The sequence below is a fragment of the Lontra canadensis genome, unplaced genomic scaffold (assembly GCF_010015895.1).
Source record: "Lontra canadensis isolate GAN:19392208 unplaced genomic scaffold, GSC_riverotter_1.0 scaffold4, whole genome shotgun sequence".
Lineage (NCBI taxonomy): Eukaryota > Metazoa > Chordata > Mammalia > Carnivora > Mustelidae > Lontra > Lontra canadensis.
Genome location: NW_022630998.1, coordinates 52,380,981 through 52,400,194, shown reverse-complemented (window position 1 = coordinate 52,400,194; position 19,214 = coordinate 52,380,981). Strand labels below are relative to the sequence as shown.

At 39.3% G+C, this 19,214-nt stretch overlaps 1 long non-coding RNA gene across 2 annotated transcripts in view; it reads right to left on the bottom strand.

The window, feature by feature from the left end:
• Positions 1-3,010: 3,010 nt before the first annotated feature.
• LOC116863003 overlaps positions 3,011-19,214 on the bottom strand; it is a 41,030-nt gene continuing 24,826 nt past the window's right edge. For both annotated transcript variants that reach the window (XR_004381750.1, XR_004381751.1), the window contains exons 4-5: positions 4,755-4,877; positions 3,011-3,325 (exon numbers count right to left, since the gene is read on the bottom strand). This is a non-coding gene — a long non-coding RNA (uncharacterized LOC116863003). The remainder of the gene's footprint in view (positions 3,326-4,754; positions 4,878-19,214) is intronic.

Sequence of the window (19,214 nt, the reverse complement as noted above, 5' to 3'; positions counted from 1 at the left end):
TGCACTACTGGCTATTTACCCCAAAGATACAGATGTAGTGAAAAGAAAGGCCACATGCACCCCAATGTGCATAGCAGCAATGGCCACAATCACCAAACTGTGGAAAAAAAGCTGAGGTGTTCTTCAACAGATGAATGGATAAAGAAGATGTGGTCCATATACACAATGGAATATTATTCAGCCATCAGAAAAGATGAATACCCACCTTTTGCATCAACATGATTGAGACTGGAGATTATACTGAGTGAAATAACTCAAGCAGAGAATGTCAATTATCATATGGTTTCCGTTACTTGTGGAACATAAGGAATAGCATGGAGGATATTAGGAGAAGGAAGGGAAAAATGAAGGGGGAGAATCAGAGGAGGAGACGAACCATGAGACACTATGGACTCTGGGAAACAAACTGAGGTTTTTAGAGGGGAGGGTGGTGGGGGATGAGTTGGCTGGGTGATGGGTGTTAAGGGGGGCATGTATTGCATGAAGCACTGGGTATTATACACAAACAATGAATCTTTGAACACTGCATCAAAAACTAATAACGTACTATGTGGTAACTAACATAACATAATAAAAAATAATTTAAAAAATAAAAAATAAAAAACAGTGTTCCATGTATACATTATTTATATGACTTAGAAGTATGGATTCACTTGGTGAGATATTATGCAGCCATTAAAATGATACTTACAAAGTTAATGTAATATCATGAAATGATATAATCTTTAGTAGAAGTGGAGGACATAATTACATCTAATGTAATTATGACCATATTTTAAAATATATGCACAATATCTTTTCCTGACATTTTCTTTTTTTAATTTCTTTTTAAAATTTAAATTCAATTAATTAACATATAATGTATTACTGCTTTCAGAGGTAGAGGTCAGTGATTCACCAGTCTTATATGATACCCAGTGTTCATTACATCACATGCCCTCCTTAATGTCCATCACCCAGTTATCCTATCCCCCTACCCCTCGTTATCCTCAGTTTGTTTCCTATAATTAAGAGTCTCTTATGGGGGGTGCCTGGGTGACTCAGTGGGTTAAAGCCTCTGCCTTCAGCTCAGGTCATGATCCTAGGGTCCTGGGATTGAGCCCCGCATCAGGCTCTCAGAGAGCCTGCTTCCTCCTCTCTCTCTGCCTGCCTCTCTGGCTACTTGTGATCTCTGTCTGTCAAATAAATAAATAAATAAAATCTTTAAAAAAAAAAAAAAAGAGTCTCTTATGGTTTGTCTCCCTATCTGATTTCATCTTATTTAATTTTATTTTTTCTTCTCTTCTCCTATGATCCTCTGTTTTGTTTCTTAAATTCCACATATGAATGGTTTCATATGATAATTGATCTTTCTCTGAATTGACTTGGCAGAATACCTTCTATTCCATCCACATCGTTGCAAATGGAAGATTTCAGTTTTTTGGATGGATGCACAATGTCCTTTGATCCAACAATTCCACATCCCAAACAGGTCTGCAAAGATGGAAGAATGGTCACTGCATTGTTTATAATAGCAAAAAGTTAGAAATAACAAATCTTCATCAGTAGGGATTATAAAAAGTATGGGTACATACATGCAGTGGAATACTATATTGTCATTTTTAAAATGTCGTAGATACACATATCTGGACTCTGAAAGATGTCCAGATCTTTGAAAGATGTATTATTCAGAAAGATCTCTGAAAGATATATTATTATAAAAAAAGAAAATTACTGAACAGAATATTTCGCAGAAACCATTTGGTAAAAATATCAAGTCATCATATATAATAGATAACATATTAGATATTATATATTGACATTACATAATACATATAATATATAATATTTAATGGGTATATAAGCTAGCTATATACACTAGGTAATATTATCAAACTTTTCACAGTAATTATTTCTATGACTATTGTGGGTTACGATTATAGGAGATGTTTGTTCTCCTTTATTCATTTCTGCATGTAAATTATTTATAGTAAGCCTGATAATTTATAATACATTATAGTATAATACAGTTTATGATATGAAATACGTAAAATTTTGGTATTGATGAAAAACTGGAAGGAAATACACTGACACAATTAAAATGCTTGTTTCTAATTGATAGAACCATGAAAGATTTTCACAACTTTTTTGTGCTAGAGGGGTGCCTGCGTGGCTCAGTTGGTTAAGCATCTGCCTTTGGCTCAGGTTATGATCCCAGAGTCCTGGAATAAAGCCCTGCACCAGGCTCCCTGTTCAGTGGAGAGCCTGCTTCTCCTCATGCTCTCTCTCACAAATACACCTTTTCCCTCTCTCTCAAATAAATAAATCTTAAAAAAAAAAATGTTTTTGTGTGCTGTAATAACTCCATGTATAATTCCAATCTCATGTGTTAATGCTCTGCTTTTGTAATTAAAAAAAAAAAAAGGTAGAAAAAGGAGGCAGGGAGTCAGAGAATGAGTTGTTAAGGATTGGATTAGGTCATTTAAACACCTAAACATCTTCTAGCTTCAGTTGACTCTCTTTAGGCACTGAGAATGTTACATTTTCAGAATGCCAAAAGTGCAATTTGTTGGATCAGTTTCTTCTTTAAGAAGGCCCAATTATGGGAGAAAAGGTATCAGAGATAAATATACGAATTGTTTTTGCTGGAGGTTTCCACCAAATGTGTTCTTACCACCTACTAATCATATAAACTGCTGGAGCCAGAGTCCCTCATAGCAGAGGACACTAGCTCCTGAGGCACAGCTTCTCCATTTGTTTGTAAGGATCCATCAGTGCATGTGACTACAAGCTAGAGTCGATTTTATTTTATTTATTTTATTTTTTAAAAAGATTATTTATTTATTTGAGAGAGGGAGAGTGCACGTAAGCTCCAGTCTGGGAGGGGCAGAGGGAGAGGGGAAGCAGGCTCCCTATTGAGCAGGGAGCCAGAAGCAGGGCTGGATCCCAGGCCCCCCGGGATCATGACCTGAGCTGAATGCAGACGCTTAAGGGACTGAGCCACCAGGCGCCCCTAGAGTCAATTTTATTTATTTTATTTTATTTATTTTATTTTTTTAAATTTTTTCAGTGTTCCCAAGTTTCATTGTTTAGAGTCAATTTTAAACAAATAGTGGCTTTGGCAAATCTCTAGAGCATCAGAGTTTTGAGGCGGTAAGTCCTGCAACCCTGTGATGTCAGCTTACTTCTCAGAAGAGCTCCCAGCTGAGATTTTCCCAGAAATCTGACCATCTGAGGCAAAGATGTAGACACCAGCTCTTTACCTTGAGGATTCTTTTTCCGGTAAACTCTCTTGTGGGCAAATTTTAATATGCCAAGAAAACTTCTGCAGCAGACTTTGGTTGTCCTAGAATTTGAATTTCATAGATCACAGTTCATAAAAGGTACCCTCATAGGGGGCTCCTACCAGGACCCCTGTTTTCCCTGCATGTACAGTTCTTGCTGATTTTCTACTTTTCTAATAAGAAAGGGAATAGAGAAGAGGGATCAATAATTGGCAGCCAGACCAAAATCCACAAGTTACCAACCAAGACCACAGCAGGTGGGATTTGCCACAAAACCAGAAATACAACCAGATTTATGGCATTTGAGTCAGCAAATAGCAGTATCATTTAGCAAGATGCTTGCTGCTGATGGAAAACCATTTCATAGACGGAAAATCGTCAAATTGTTTCACTCTTTGCTGCTGTGTTTTTAATTGGCAGGCCCTAAAGCTTTGTGGCATGAGTTCTGAATACATAAATAAAGTCATTTCATGTCATAAAACCTTTTCAAATGGCAAAATTAGGAAAGGAGAGTTGATTCAAATGCCACAGAGACAAAAAATGTGTTTTTCCGGGACAAAGGAAAATGAGTGATTTAAGTTTGTGGCAAATTTTAGTCTCATTGCGCACCACACAAATAATCTTTTTTAAAAATTCTATTCAGCACTTGGGTACAAGTACATAGTGTCCCCAGGAAGTTCAAACGTCTATTATCATTATTAATACCCTTGTTTTTCTCACTCACTCGTTGCCAAATACAACAAGGAATTAAACCCAAGCTACTGCAGCAAATGGGCCAGGAGCGTGAGGATCCTAGATAGAAAAGGCCTGGTCAGCTTTTCCGTTTCCTATAGGGCGGGTTCCTTCTCTTGTAAGGATGGCTTCTTGGAAAAGGTTACTACAGTGTGTCATACTGACAACTGTCTGATTTCACCAGGTAAAAGAGTTTCCTACATTTCCTTGGTTATGTTGGAAACACTCTTAAGATAGTAGTTACCTGCTTAGCAGTCAAAAGAGAAAGGGATCCGGAGGGATGCCACTATCTCAGGGGCTGTGTTTTCCCTCTGGAGATGCAGCCTCCAGCTGGGGTCAGGTGTGATTTTGTGTTGTTTTCTCTGGGGGTTTTGCACAGAGTTCTTCTATCTTTGTAGACTCGTCTCAGTCTGTTCTCAGACCGGAGACTAAAGCAGTCCCCGAGGTATGCAGCTTTCAGCTCAAGAGGCCAAAGGAATGTCCCAGCCAGGCATTTCTACCAGTGAGGCAAGCTAAGGGATTCTTTCTCCTTTTTGGAATGTCACTGAGCTGTGGAAGGAAGAAATGAGTATGGTTTCCTTTTTTCTTCTTTTTTTAAAAGCTGAAACAGGAGCAGGATTGTAGCTGTCACAAGCTGACTAAATATTTTTTTTTTTTACAACACCAAAGCCTTTAAAATCCTTGGAATGCTTGTGAGAACTAATGTTTATGTTGGGACCTTTACATTAATTGGGAGGGGGTCCTGTGTGTCCAACTTACATGTGCACCGTGCCAGCCACGGCCGCTGCCGGGCCTCCACATCTGAGGAAGGTAAGGCGAGAAAATCAATCCACCGTCTGGAATAACTTAAGACTGCAGAGAAGTCGACTTCAGCTCAATGGTCTGAAAATGGACGAATCAAAATGAGGTTTGCAGCAAGCCCAAGAACGCCCTTGACATTCAAACCACACACCCTAGGTTCCCTGACTACCAGACTCGTAATTCTACTCTGTCTCTCCGCCTGGGGAAGTTCTGTGCAGTGTCAGAATTCAGCCAATAGGCTTCAAAACCCTGGGAGGATTCTATTTCTTAAAGATAAATCTAAGACCTAGTTGCAGAGGGTTGATTTCAATCTTCTCCCTTAATAGAAGCCACCAAATAAAAATATATAGAAAAATGGAGACTATGTGGCTTGAAAAATTCACTTTAATCTGATTTATACCAGGGTGACTTAGCATTTTTCCAGGTATTGGTTTTCAAGTTGAAACATTTTTAAAAAAATGAATCTATGCATCAGTTCACTGGAATGTTCACCAGCTACTCGTTTGCACATATAAAATACTAGCCTTTGATAGGGTTGCTGAGCCAGTTTACATGTGAATTGACCCTGAGGAAATCTGAGTGTGACTATAAAGGTCATGACCATAATTTAGAAAAAAGACAAAAAGGTTTTCTTCCTATGGTTACTCTGTAGGGTTAGCTTTTGTGTGGGAAATATCACTGGCTATTATTGTCAAAGTATAATTTTTAAACATTGAAAAATGGCATTTCATATTTATTTACCTTGGTAACTGGGGCACCATCAGGATGGTCAAACTGAGAGGAGAGGAGTGGAGAGGAGAATTCAAGGACAGAATTCAAGGGATTGAGTATATGTGGTTTATGAAAGAAAGAATCCAGGAATCAGATTGCTAAGTTAGGTGTTGTTTTGTTTTAAAATTGATGGGAATGCAACATGGTACAGCCACTCTGGAAGACAGTTCAGCAGTTTCTCACAGCGCTAACCATACCCTTACCATGGGATCCAGCAATCACAAATGAACTGAAAGTTCATGTTCCCACAAAAACCTACACACACATATTTATAGCAGCTTTTAAAAAAAAGGATTTTATTTATTTATTTGAGATAGAGCATGCACACAGAGGGAGACGCAGACTCCCCGCTGAGCAGAGAGCCCTATGTGAGGCTCAATCCCAGGACTTTGGGATGATGACCCAAGCTCTAGGCAGATGCTTAACTGACTGAGCCACCCAGGTGCCCTGATATAGCAGCTGAATTTATAAGGGCCCCAAAGTGGAAACCATCAAGATGGTTTCACAACCAGAAAAGTAAACAGATATATCCATATAATGAAGTATTACCATGAAAAACAAATGACACAAAAAGACATGGGGGAACCTTAAATGCATATGACTAAGTGAAAGAAGCCAGTCTGAAAAGGCTATATATTCTATGATTCCAACCATATGGCATTTGGAAGAGGCAAAACCGTAGAGACAATAAAAAGATCAGTGGTTTTGGGGTACCTGGGTGGCTCAGTCGTTAAGCGTCTGACTTCAGCTCAGGTCATGATCCCAGGGTCTTGGGTTTGAGCCCTGCATCGGGCTCTCTGCTCAGTGGGGGGCCTGCTTCTCCCTTTCCTGTTCCCCTGCTTGTGTTCCCTCTCTTGCCGTGTCCCTCTCTGTCAAATAAATAAAATCTTAAAAAAAAAAATAGATCAGTGGTTTGCACATACGCACAAACACACACACACACTCACATTTTGTAAAAACAGGAAGAAAACTGTAGAAGAATGCACTCCTGAGATATATGATTATCTCTGGGAAGAGGAGTAAGAAAAGAAATGAGAGAGGACACGGATTAACTTTTTCCTCTTATATTTTTGCATTATTTTATTCCTTGTGTATATACATATTAATTCAATAATTGAGGAGAGCAACTCACTAAATTATAAACACAAAAATTTCTCTATTTATTATCACAGGAAAAAAAAGATCAGTGGTTGCCAGGGATACATGGGAAGTAGAAAGGTTGAATAGGTGAAGCATAGGACACTTTTAGGGCAGGGAAACTATTCTGTATGATATGTGAATGGTGGATACGTGACACTATGCATTTGCTAAATTCCACAGACAGTACAACACAAAGAGTGATCCCTAGAGTAAACTATGGACTCTAGTTAAAAATAATGGATCAATCCTGGCTTGTCGCTTGTAACAAATGTTCCCACACTAAGCATGATACTACCAATATGGGAAACAGTGGAAGTCCAGACAAGGAGAGCGAGGATACACTCAACTGTCTGTACTACCTGTTCAGTTTATCTGTAAACCTAAAACTGCCAGAAAGTAAAGTCTATTAACTTCAAAAAACCTGTTGAATGTCCTATAGGTTAACAAAACCATAATTTTTGAGATTCCCTTTTCCACCCAACAGAGATTATTTACAACTCTACTCTACAAAAAGTCACTTGCCACTTATCAGTCTTCTATAAGTTTATGTCTGGTCCTAAGCAATAACAAAAAGTAAGTTAAACAAAGGTGCATTTCCCTAGAGAACTGTGAAATATGTGGGTAGGCCTGTTATACAATGCCAGGATGACACTAAAGGGAAGAGGCACATCATCCTTTTGCCATATTTAAAAGTGTCAAATATTTTTTTTCTTAGTATTATAACATATCCTATTTGCTAAACAATTTTGCCACACTCTTGGTCAATCTTGCAAATGAATTTCCAAATTAAGAATTAGCTCCTTGGGACGCCAGGGTGGTTCAGTTGGTTGGACGACTGCCTTCGGCTCAGGTCATGATCCCGGAGTCCTGGGATCGAGTCCCGCAGTCTTGGGATCGAGTCCCGCAGTCCTGGGATCGAGTCCCGCAGTCCTGGGATCGAGTCCCGCATCGCGGGCGGGGGTCCCGGTCCCGGCTCCACGGCGGGGGGGGGGGGGGGGGGGGGGGTCCGGCTCCACGGGGAGTCTGCTTCTCCCTCTGACCTTCTCCACTCATGCTCTCTCTCACTGCCTCTCTCTCAAATAAATAAATAAAATCTTTAAAAAAAATAAAAAATAAACAAAAGAATTAGCTCTTTGTATCAGCCAGAGCCCAGGCAGGAGTCAGAAACCACACCAATTATTTTAATAAATAATTAACTTATCTAATAAATAACTTAAATACATAAATAATCTGCCAGTTATGTAATATAAAGACAGTTGAGCAAGTGCTGGAAATCAGAAACACAGAAAGAGAACATGAAGATATCATAGAAGTAGCAACTTCAGGCAGTGATCATCACAGAAGCAGTAATTTCAGGACTGAAGGAACAAAAGGTGGAACCTGGAATATTACAATTTAGAAGCTCAGGAAGCAGAGACTAAAGATCTAAGGGCGCCTTAGGAACTCGGAGGAGGGACCCTGAATTACTGGGAGCCAGATCTCTGAAGTGGGGGTGTGATTGGATGGTATGGCATCACTGAGGGATTCAGTGAAGCCAGTTGTGGGTATGTGGACCACCTGCAGACTGGAATTAACTGTGGCTACTAGAAGGGATTGACACTGCCAGGATGAAGGGCTGTTTGCAGGGTGACATTGATGACGTTGATAGGAACAGTAAACAAACGGGAAGGAGACAGTGACTTGTTCCCCTAGCGCCTCCTATTGGCAGAACCTGCGAAGCGCAAAACGGCAAAAGAAAATTGTGCTTTGGTTCACAAAGCAGTGACTAGAAGCCGGAATTTGAGGCTGAGACAAATGCTTAACAACCAGCACTCTGCTCTAATTGGGACGCTTGAAATTAATAAATTTGCTGTTGTGGAAAAGCATGGGCTTGGGGGCAGTCAGATCTGGTTTTTTATCGCAATTCAAATACGTGCTAGCATGTTACTCTAGGCAAATACTATATTGTCTTTCATTTGTCTAAGCCTCAGTTTCCTTATATGAAAACAGGGACAAGAATATCTATCCATTGGGCTTTTGTGAGGATTGAATAAGGTCGGGTATATAAATTGCCTAGAGTGGTGGCAGAGCCAGGCAAACTCAGGCAGTGGGACTTAATCTGTTAATCACAATATACACTGGCTTTCCAATCTATGTGGGGAATTACCTGATTGGTCAAAAATAATACAATTCAGGTGGGTGGAGGACAAGTGTACGTGGTTATTAAAAAGCAACATAAGGGATCTTTATGGCGATGGCACTGTGTGTATCTTGACTGTGTGGTGAGTACACAAAACCATATAGACGGCAATGTGGTGTAAACAGTAGGGAAATAGAAGATCTCTGGATTGTATCGATGTCAATATCCCAATTTGAGTTACAGTTTTAGAAATTGTTACCATTGAAGGAAACTGGGCAAAGCATACAAGGGATCTCACTGCATTATTTCTTATAACTGCATGTGGATCTATAATAACCCCAATTAAAGTTTCAATTAAAAATAGTAATATGGTTCATTATTGATGCTGAGAGTGCCTTCTATGATGCTCCTACATCAACTGCAAGATGAGGAAAGGGGTATATTCATGTCACACTAAACATTTTAAACCATGTTTCTAGGGACAGAAAAATGAATAGTTTGAGGTTTTGATGATAATGGATTTAACTTTATAAACATAGGTAAAAGCTATATTACACTCAAATGATATTTTGACCTATAAAACTTAGTAAATCAGATATTCTGAAAGATTTAGGACAATATTGCCAAACATAAATGCAAAGCTTGAAGCAATATACACTGTTTAGTCTCTGACCCCGTTACCCCATTACTGAAAGTAAAACATGGCAGAAGTGGGCTCCAGATTACCAAAAGAGTCCTTTTTGGCCCAAATCATCCAGAGATTTTACCTAAATTCTTCCCTTTCAGCTTGGGTTAGGCACAATCTGTAAGCTAAGCTTTAATCATCATTCCAAATGTCAAGATGAAGAGACATCTCAAAGAAGCCATCCGGTTCCGCAGATTAAAAAAACAATGACTTTTAAAAAGTATATGTCGAAAAGATCTTGCCAAACAGCTGAAGTAACAAATGAAATCTAGCTGGTTTCCAGCAGAGATTTATCATCTCTATCAGTGCGTTTGTTCTTAAGCAAGCTGTAGGGCTCTTGTTTGGTTGGGGGGTATCTGCTGTGTGACTGCGTTTGAAACAATCATTTGTTCTGAATCAGCTCCCTTTCTCTAAGGCTATCTTGTGATTAAAGACATATCTGAACGCATTTCTGTGCCTGTATCAGGCTTACTAGCTCAAGAAGTGACTGAGCAATAAAAACACAGGGCAGGTTTTTACAACCAAACAAAAACAGAATTATCCTGAGAACACATTACACATCTCACTGTGCCAGATGGTGTTGTTGTTGCTCCTGCCTTTCCTTTAAGCTTAGAACATCTCTCTCGCCACTAAAACTGTCAGAAGCCAGAGAGGGGGAAGAATGGACATAAATTCTTTTCTTGTTGGTTCCAGATCACCTCCCCATTTCATTTCATAGTAAACTGAAAATTTATGATAAATCATGCTATATATTCTACCACATAATTCTACCATGGAAATACAGTCAATCCCTCAGATAAAAAGGGCCACCACAAAGGGAGAAAAAAAGCCCCCACTTCTTTTATTGAGGCTGTTGAATTAGCAACTTGTTTTGAACTCTAAACAATGGCACACTATTATATTGCTCTGAACAGAGTGGGTGTTCCACATATTCTTGTTAATTATCCGTGATAAGAAGTGAGAAGAAAAAAAATCCACACAGGAGACTATCCCTGTTGGAATCTGATGAAGACGTGTAGCTTAAAAAAAATTCAACCCCCTTCTTTGAAAATGTTTCTATTATTGCTTTCATTTTAATTAAAAATCTTCTGTCTGTACAGCAAGAGCTATGAATTCTATCTCAGAATTTTCCAAGATACCTTTCAATTGTCATAAGAGGTCAAACCACCAAAAAAGACAATGGAGTGACTTGAACAGGGGAGGATATTGCATGCATGTCTGGGCTTCTTCCTCTCAGGCTCCCACAAGCTCTACGGAGCAGAAGCTGCCAATGGAGTACAAAGGTCTGCCCTTTGCTGCAAATAACTGTGCTATTCTGAGGGCATCAAGGCCTCTATAAGGCAATGAAGTCAGTGCATTTGTGAGCTGAACTCAGTTATAAAGAATTTTAGATTCCAGCAAGGGAGTTTCTAGTGGACCATGCTAAATTAGGATGAATTCAGAATTAGATTAATGTCTTTTTTTTTTTTTAATTTTTTTTTTTTTAAGATTTTATTTATTTATTTGAGAGAGAGGCAGTGAGAGAGAGCATGAGCGAGGAGAAGGTCAGAGGGAGAAGCGGACTCCCCATGGAGCCGGGAGCCCGATGCGGGACTCGATCCCGGGACTCCGGGATCATGACCTGAGCCGAAGGCAGTCGTCCAGCCAACTGAGCCACCCAGGCATCCCAGATTAATGTCTTTATATAGTGGTTATGTACTGAGAGGGGGCAGAAAGCAGGAATTCATGGTGGCCCTCCTTCTGATTTGGAACCCCAGAGACCAGTTAGTTTGGTCCTGATGCAAGCACATGAATATCCTTCTACTCCTAGTCAACTGTGTTACCAGGGACAGTTGTTAGGATGGGTAGAAAGGAGGAAAAAATTCATGCATACCCATCACTCCTGGAAAACCAAGTATAAGCCCTCTTCTGTAACAGAATTTTAACTAATAATCAGACAATTCAGGGCAAAACTATCCAAAAATAATCTTTCTTCTGCCACCGTGATCATAGCATTCTGGGCCATGCCAGGATTTAAAGTTGGTGGGACCAATGTTGTTGTAGTTATTTACGTAGGCTGCTTATCCCCCAATGTTCCTATTTTTGCTGATGGTACCATCACTTTCCTATCATCCAGCTTTGAAACCTTGAAGATTCACGTTAAACTCTTCCATCCCTTGTCATATGTAACTAAGCAATACAATCAACATATTCTGTTTTTTAACATTCCAGTCACTGTCCTCTGAAAATTTATATTCTAACACTTTTTCATGTCATTCGTTTGCTCAAAAGCATTCAGTGGCAAACACCTCTGGACTATTCAGTAAAAGTCTAAATTCAACCAAGTATCCACAGGCTATAAAAATCTGGCCTGGAGTTGTCCTTCCAACCTTATCTCCCTACATGAATTATACATTCCTCCCAAATGAGTCTATTCATTTTCCCTAAAACATGTGACCCATTCGTATTTCCTTTGCTTTTCCAAGGCTGCGTCCCGTGCCTGGAATGCCCACCCTTGCGAGTATTAATCACGCGCCCTGGGGTTCTTAATTTCTCGTGTGGATAGCTTTTGCCTTCCTGGTAAATGTCCTGCTCAGTATCGGACTGCTCCTGCAACCCATGTACTTGGTTTCGAAGATCTTCTTTATTAGGCTTAGCTTCTTTTTAAAGCTTTATTATTTGAAACAAGCAGAAAATGAGGGAATCCAGGCTGCAGTCTGTTATCAGTCCTCATCCACTGATCTATGCATTGTGGAACCTGGTGAATTCTATATGATACATGGCTTCTATATATGATAACATTTTATCCTAGGTGAAAAATACTCAAATATGGAATATTTTTGTCAGAAGGAGTGTAAGAGACTCTGTTAAACCTTCCTATTCAAAGTGATGTCCACAAATCAGCAGCACTGTGTCACTGGAAGCCTGTTAGAAATGTACAAGCTTAGATGCTACCCTGACCTATTGATTACGTCTGCATTTTAACAAGGTTCCTCAGGGAATTCGTGATTCGTGTGCACAGTGAAATCTGGGAAGCACGGGAACCTTGAGAGCCTACCTTGAGATCCAAAATGTTTGCGTGACAAGATGAGAAGAAAGAGGCAGTGTGAGATAATGGAAATTATTCTGAAATAGGAACCAGAAGTTGTACATTTCGTGTCATTTACCAGTTGTAACCCTGGAAAAACCACTTAACCATTTTGGAATAATCTCTCCCTGTTGTTTCATGGGGGTGGTTGCAAAGTTAGGGGGGAAAATGTGAAAGCGATTTTAAAAACATTTTGGTGCACCTGGCTGGCTCAGTGGGAAGAACATGTGACTCTTGATCTCAGGGTTTTGAGTTCCAACCCCACATTGTGTGTAGAGATTACATAAAAATAAAACTTCAAAAACTCCAAAGCATGTAAGGTTTACACACATTTAAATTTTTTTTTTTTTTTTAATATCCTTTCTCAGGATCACACAGCTGGTTTGTGGCAGAGTAGGGACCACAACCCAGCTCTTCTGACTTCTGGTCCAGTTCACTGTGACAGAGGCTCCTGTCCCCACAAACTCAGGAAGGCTCTTGGCAATGATAAGAGGCAGCTGGAACAATCTTTTGAGAAAGGAATTTGATAATATGTCTCAAGAGTGTTTCAGTGTGTTAATACCCCCCAACCTAGTATTTTCTTTACTAGAAATATACCTTAAGGAAATAACTGAAGAATTTTAAGTAATTATGTTCACTGAAGATTTACTTATAATAGAAAAAAACAAACAAACAAACAAACAATGGCAAACAACTGGAAGGTCCAGTAGGGAATTTTTACATTACAAATTATCACAGGATAGCACATGATGCATCTAGGAAAATTGGTTCTCTTCTTCCCATAGTTACTAGAGTCCAGAAGATACCAGTGAACCTATGGGAAACCGTAAATGTCATCCAAAACAGATCTAGGTCCAAGTTGTCCCTGAGGTTAGAAGGCAGCATCTACACCATTCTGTAGATCCTTGCATATGACATCTGGTGTTCCTCACATGACAAACTGGTCTACTTAGTTTTGTTCTCTGCCTCCAGGCCTGTCCCTAACATTTGTGAAACCCATGACAAGAATACAAATTAAAGCCCACATACCATATGTCTAAATATTTAAATCAAACCAACATACTGTAAATAACTTATTTTATCCTCCTATCCTCCTATCCTTACAAACCTACTTTCATAGTGATCTGAAAGGCTAGCTTCAAATTCAGCAGTGTCAAAGTTCCCCAAGTTCCACACTGGAAGGAGGGGACATATGAAAGTCTGACTCTGGCCTACCCCCCATTCCCTTCGTACCCCTTGGACACTCCAGGTTCCACTCCAAGAGACTCTTGAGCACATATGTTTAGACCCTCTAGTCACTCATTCTCCCCTGATCAAGACCCCTTTAACACATCTGGGACTTGGAAAGTGCTAGAGGTCACACTTAGGGAGGAGGTTATATGCAGAAAGCAGTAGAAGGGGACAGTGCCAGTTTCCAGGTACTTGGAGCATGATCTAGAAGTGGGTGAGCTTGGCTCCTTAGACTCCTGGTCCTGCAGGGATGGGGGTCGTAGAAGGATCACAGCTAGGCCTTGTATAGTGTGTGGCCCAGGAAGGTCCCTCTTGCCCAGGCTTAAGCTGATACAGCCTACCTCCTGTGTACCTAATGCATTATCATACAATAGGTGGTTGAAGAATTCCCTGAGGCTTTTCTTCTTTTTTTTTTTCAGATTTTTATTTAAATTCTAGTTGGTTAACATGGAGTGCAATATTGGTTTCAGGAGGAGAATTCAGTGGCTCATCACTTACATACAACCCTCAGTGATCACAATACCAAGTGCCCGCCTTAATCCTTATCACCCAGTTAGCGCATCCCCCCAGCCACCTCTTTCCATCAACCCTCAGTTTGTTCTCTGTCGTTAAGAGTCTCTTATAGTTTTTTTCCTCTCTCTTTTTTCCTCCCTCTTTTCCCCTAGGTTCATCTGTTTTGTTTCTTACATTCCATACGTGAGTGAGATCATGTGGTATTTATCTTTCTCTGCCTATTCTGCTTAGCATTAGCATAATACACTCTCTAGCTCCATCCACATCATTGCAAATGACAAGATTTAATTCTTTTTTAAAAAATATTTTATTTATTTATTTGAGAGAGAGAGAGAGAGAGCATGAGGCAGAGGGAGAGGGAAGCAGGCTCCCCACTGAGCAGTGGGCCCAATGCAGGGCTCGATCCCAGGACCCCAGGACTGTGACCTGAACCGAAGGCAGACGATTAACCAACTGAGCCATCCAGGCACTGCAAGATTTCATTCTTTTTGATGGCTGAGTAATATTCCACTCTATATTATGACTTCTCTTTTTGTACTTTCTCTGAAAACAAATTTTTTTTCCTTGTAACAAGTTGCTATAAGGACTTTGTTGTCTTCAGGTTCTCCAGGCAAGATGTATAAAACTGCAAATCAGTTTATGCTTTCATGTATATGTGTTTCAGTAGCACATATATTCATAAAGAGCAATATATGTTATTGTTCCCAGGACCCTGAGATCATGACCTGAGCCAAAGGCAGAGGCTTTAACCTGGTGAGCCACCCAGGTGCCCCAATATATGTTATTGTTAAAAATAAAAAAATATTTCTTTTCCTGATATAGAAGTAATATGTGCCCGTAAAAAATCTGGACATTCTTTAAAGGGAATAAAAAAGAATGCAAACAAACAAACAAACAAACAAAAAACCCCCAAACACCCACCTATCATCTCACAACTTAGGAACAACCATGATTTATATTTTGGTATAAATCCTTCTAACCTTTTTTCTGTGGATACACATACAGAAACTTTTTTATATAAAGATGAGATGATTCTCTCAATGTTGTTTTATGGGGTTTTTTGAAGTACAGTTGAAGTACAGTACTATCCATGTAGTTTTGTAATGTGCTTTTCCTTTTCTTATAATTTTATTTTGGGGGGGGTTGCCACACTGGCTATCAGTTGAGTGTGCAGTGCCTGATCTCAGGATGTGAGTTCAGGTCCTACTTTGGGTATGGAGTGTACTTAAAATAAATCAGTAAATCGAGGCATCTGGGTGACACAGTTGGTTGAGGGTCTGACTCTTGATTTTGGTTCAAGTCGTGATCTCAGGATTGTGAGATGGAGCCCTGCATTGGGCTCTGTGCTCAGCAGGGAGTTTGCTTGAGGATTCTCTCTCTCCCTTGCCCCCTGCCCTTCCCCCCACTGTGTTCTGTCTCTCTCTCTCAAATAAATAAATAAATAAATAAGTCAAATAAATAAATAAATAAAATTTTATTTTAATTACAGTATAGTTACCTATGTGATCTATTCATTTCAGGTAAACAGTATAGTGATTCAGTAATTCTATACATTACTTAGGGCTCATTGTGATGCATGTACTCTTAATCCCCTTCACCTCTTTCACCCAGCCCCTCACCAACCTCCCCTCTGGTAACTATCAGTTTGTTCTCTGGTTAAGAGTCTGGTTTTTGGTTTGTCTCTTTTTTCCTTTGTTCATTTGTTTTGTTTCTTAAATTCCACATATGAGTGAAATGGTATGGTATTTGACCTTCACTGGCTTATTTTCTCAGCATTATACTATCTAGCTCCAACCATGTCACTGCAAATGGCAAGATTTCATTCCTTTTCACTGGTGAATAATACGTATGTACGTATGTATGTGCGTATGTACATATACACACCACATCTTCTTTATTTAGTCATCTATGGATGAAAACAGTTGGGCTGCTTCTATAATTTGGCTGTTGTAAATAATGCTGCATTAACACAGCGGTGCATCTATCTTTTCGAATTAATGTTTTCGTATTCTTTGGGTAAACACCCAGTAGTGAAATCACTGGATCATATGGTAATTTTATTTTTAATTTTTTGAGGAGACTCTGTACCGTTTTCCACAGTGTCTGCACAGTTTGCATTCTCGCCAACAGTGTAAAGGGTTCCACTTTCTCCACATCCTCACCAACACTAGTCGTTTCTTGTGTTTTTTACTTCAGCCATTCTGACAAGTGTGAGGTGGTATCTCATTGTGGTGTTTTGATTGAGCATTTTGATTTGCATTTTCCTGCTGATGAGTGATACTTAGCATCTTTTCATGTGTCTGTTGGCCATCTGGATGTCTTCTTTGGAGAAATATCTGTTCATGCCTTCTGCCCATTTTTATTTGGGTTATTTGTTTTTCAGGTGTTGAGTTGTATAAGCTCTTTATATATTTTGGATACTTAACCCTTTATCAGAGATGTCATTTGTAAATATCTTCTCCCATTCACTGGGTTTTCTGTTAGTTTTGTTGATTGTTTCCTTTGCTATGCAGAAGCCTTTTATTTTGGGGTGGTCCCAATTGCTCATTTTTGCTTTTATTTCCTTTGCCTCAGGAAGACGTGTCTAGAAAAATGTTGCTACAGCCATCGTCAGAGAGAAATTACTACCCATGTTCTCTTCTAGGATTTTTATGGTTTCAGGTATCACATTTAGGTTCTTAATCCATTTTGAGTTTATTTCTGTGTATGGTATAAAAAAGTGGTTCCATTTCATTCTTTTGCATGTAGCTGTCCAGTTTTCCCAACACCATTTGTTGAAGAGACTGGCTTTTCCCCCATTGCATATTCTTGACTCCTTTGTCAAAGGTTAATTGACCATATAATTGTGAGTTTATTTTTGGGCTCTCTATTTTGTTCCATTGATCTATGTGTTTATTTTTGTGCCAGCAACCCCACTGTTTTGATTTCTATACCTCTGTAGTATTTCTTGATATTTGGGATTGTGATGCCTCCAGTTTTGTTCTTCTTTCTCAAAATTGCTTTAGGTATTTGGGGTCTTTTGTGGTTCCATACAAATTTTGGGATAATTTGTTCTAGTTCTGTGAAAAATGTTCTTGGTATTGGTATTTTGATAGGGATTTCATTAAATCTGTAGACTCACAGGGACTGCATTAAGTGTATAGTTTATTTGGGATAGTATGGACATTTTAACAATATTTATTCTTCCAATCCATGAGCATGGCAAGTCTTTCCATTTATTTGTGTTAATCTTCAATTTCTTTTATCAGTATTTCATAGTTTTCAGAGAACAGGACATCCAACTCCTTGGTTAAGTTTATTCTTAGATATTTTATTATTTTTGGTGCAATTGTAAATGGGATTGTTTTCTTAATTTCCCGTTTTGCTACTTCATCTTTAGTGTATAGAAATACAAGGATTTCTGCATATTGATTTTGTATCCTGCGAACTTACTGAATTCATTTATCAGTTCTAGTAGTTTTTTTTTGTGGTGCCTTTAGGGATTTCTATATATAGTATCATGCCGTTGGCAAATAGTGAAGATTTTACTTCTTCCTTGCCAATATAAGTGCCTTCTATTTCTTTTTGTTGTTTGATTTCTGTGGCTAGGACTTCCAGTACTATGTTGGGTAAAAGTGGTGACAGTGGACACCCTTGCTTTATTCCCTTTTTTAAAAGAGATTTTATTTATTTGTTTGAGAGAGAGAGAGAGAGAGCATGAGCAGGGGGAGGGGCTGAGGAAGAGGGAGAAGTAGATCCCTTGCTGAGCAGGGAGCCAATGTAGGACTCCATTCCAGGACCCTGGAATCATGACTTGAGCCAAAAGGAGACGCTTAACTGACTGAAACACCCAGATGCCCTTCCTTGTTTTATTCCTGATCTTAGGGGAAGATCTCTCAGCTTTTCACCATCGAGGATGATGTTAGTCGTGGGTTTTTCATATATGGACTTTATTGTGTTAAGGTATATTCCATCTAAACCTATTTTGTTGAGCATTTTTATCATGAATGGAATTTGTACTTTGTCAAATGCTTTTTCTGCATCTATTGAAATGATCATATGGTTTTTATCCTTTCTCTTGTTGATATGCTTTTCCTTTTAATAATAGCTCATGGACAATTTTCTGTTTCAATGAAAGTAAATATGTATCATTATTCTTTTTTTTTAAGATTTTATTTATTTATTTGACAGACAGAGATCACAAGTAGGGAGAGAGGCAGGCAGAGAGAGGGGGGAAGTAGGCTCCCTGCTGAGCAGAAAGCTCAATGCGGGGCTGGATCCCAGGACCCTGGGATCATGACCTGAGCTGAAGGCAGAGGCTTTAACCCATTAAGCCACCCAGGTGTCCCTGTATCATTATTCTTAATATCTGTAGAATATCCAATATATTTCTTTGTTCATTTATTCAATAAATATTCATATATGGACCTGGCACTGGAGATGCCAGGAGATGCTAGATTCTGGAGATGCAATCATATGTAAGCAAATCTTTGCAAAAACAAACTTACCATAATTAATTAAATTAGCTGGACGGTAAAGTTGTTCAATTTTTTCTATATAAATGAGTTATGGGGGGGTGCCACCTGGGTGGCTCAGAGGGTTAAATATCTGCCTTTAGCTTGGGTCATGGTCTTGGGGTCCTGGGATCGAGCCCCGCGTCAGGCTCTCTGTTTGGCTGGGAGTCTGTTTCCCCCTCTCTCTCTGCCTGTCTCTCTGCCTACTTGTGATCTCTGTGTGTCAAATAAATAAATAAAGTCTCTAAAAAAGTAAAAATAACGAGTTATGGGAGCACCTGGCTGGCTCAGTTAGTAAAGCATGCAACTCTTAATCTCAGGGTCTTGAGTTTGAGCCCTATTGGGTGTAGAGATTGCTTAAAAATAAAATCTTTTAGAAAAAGAGTTATGATAAATCCCC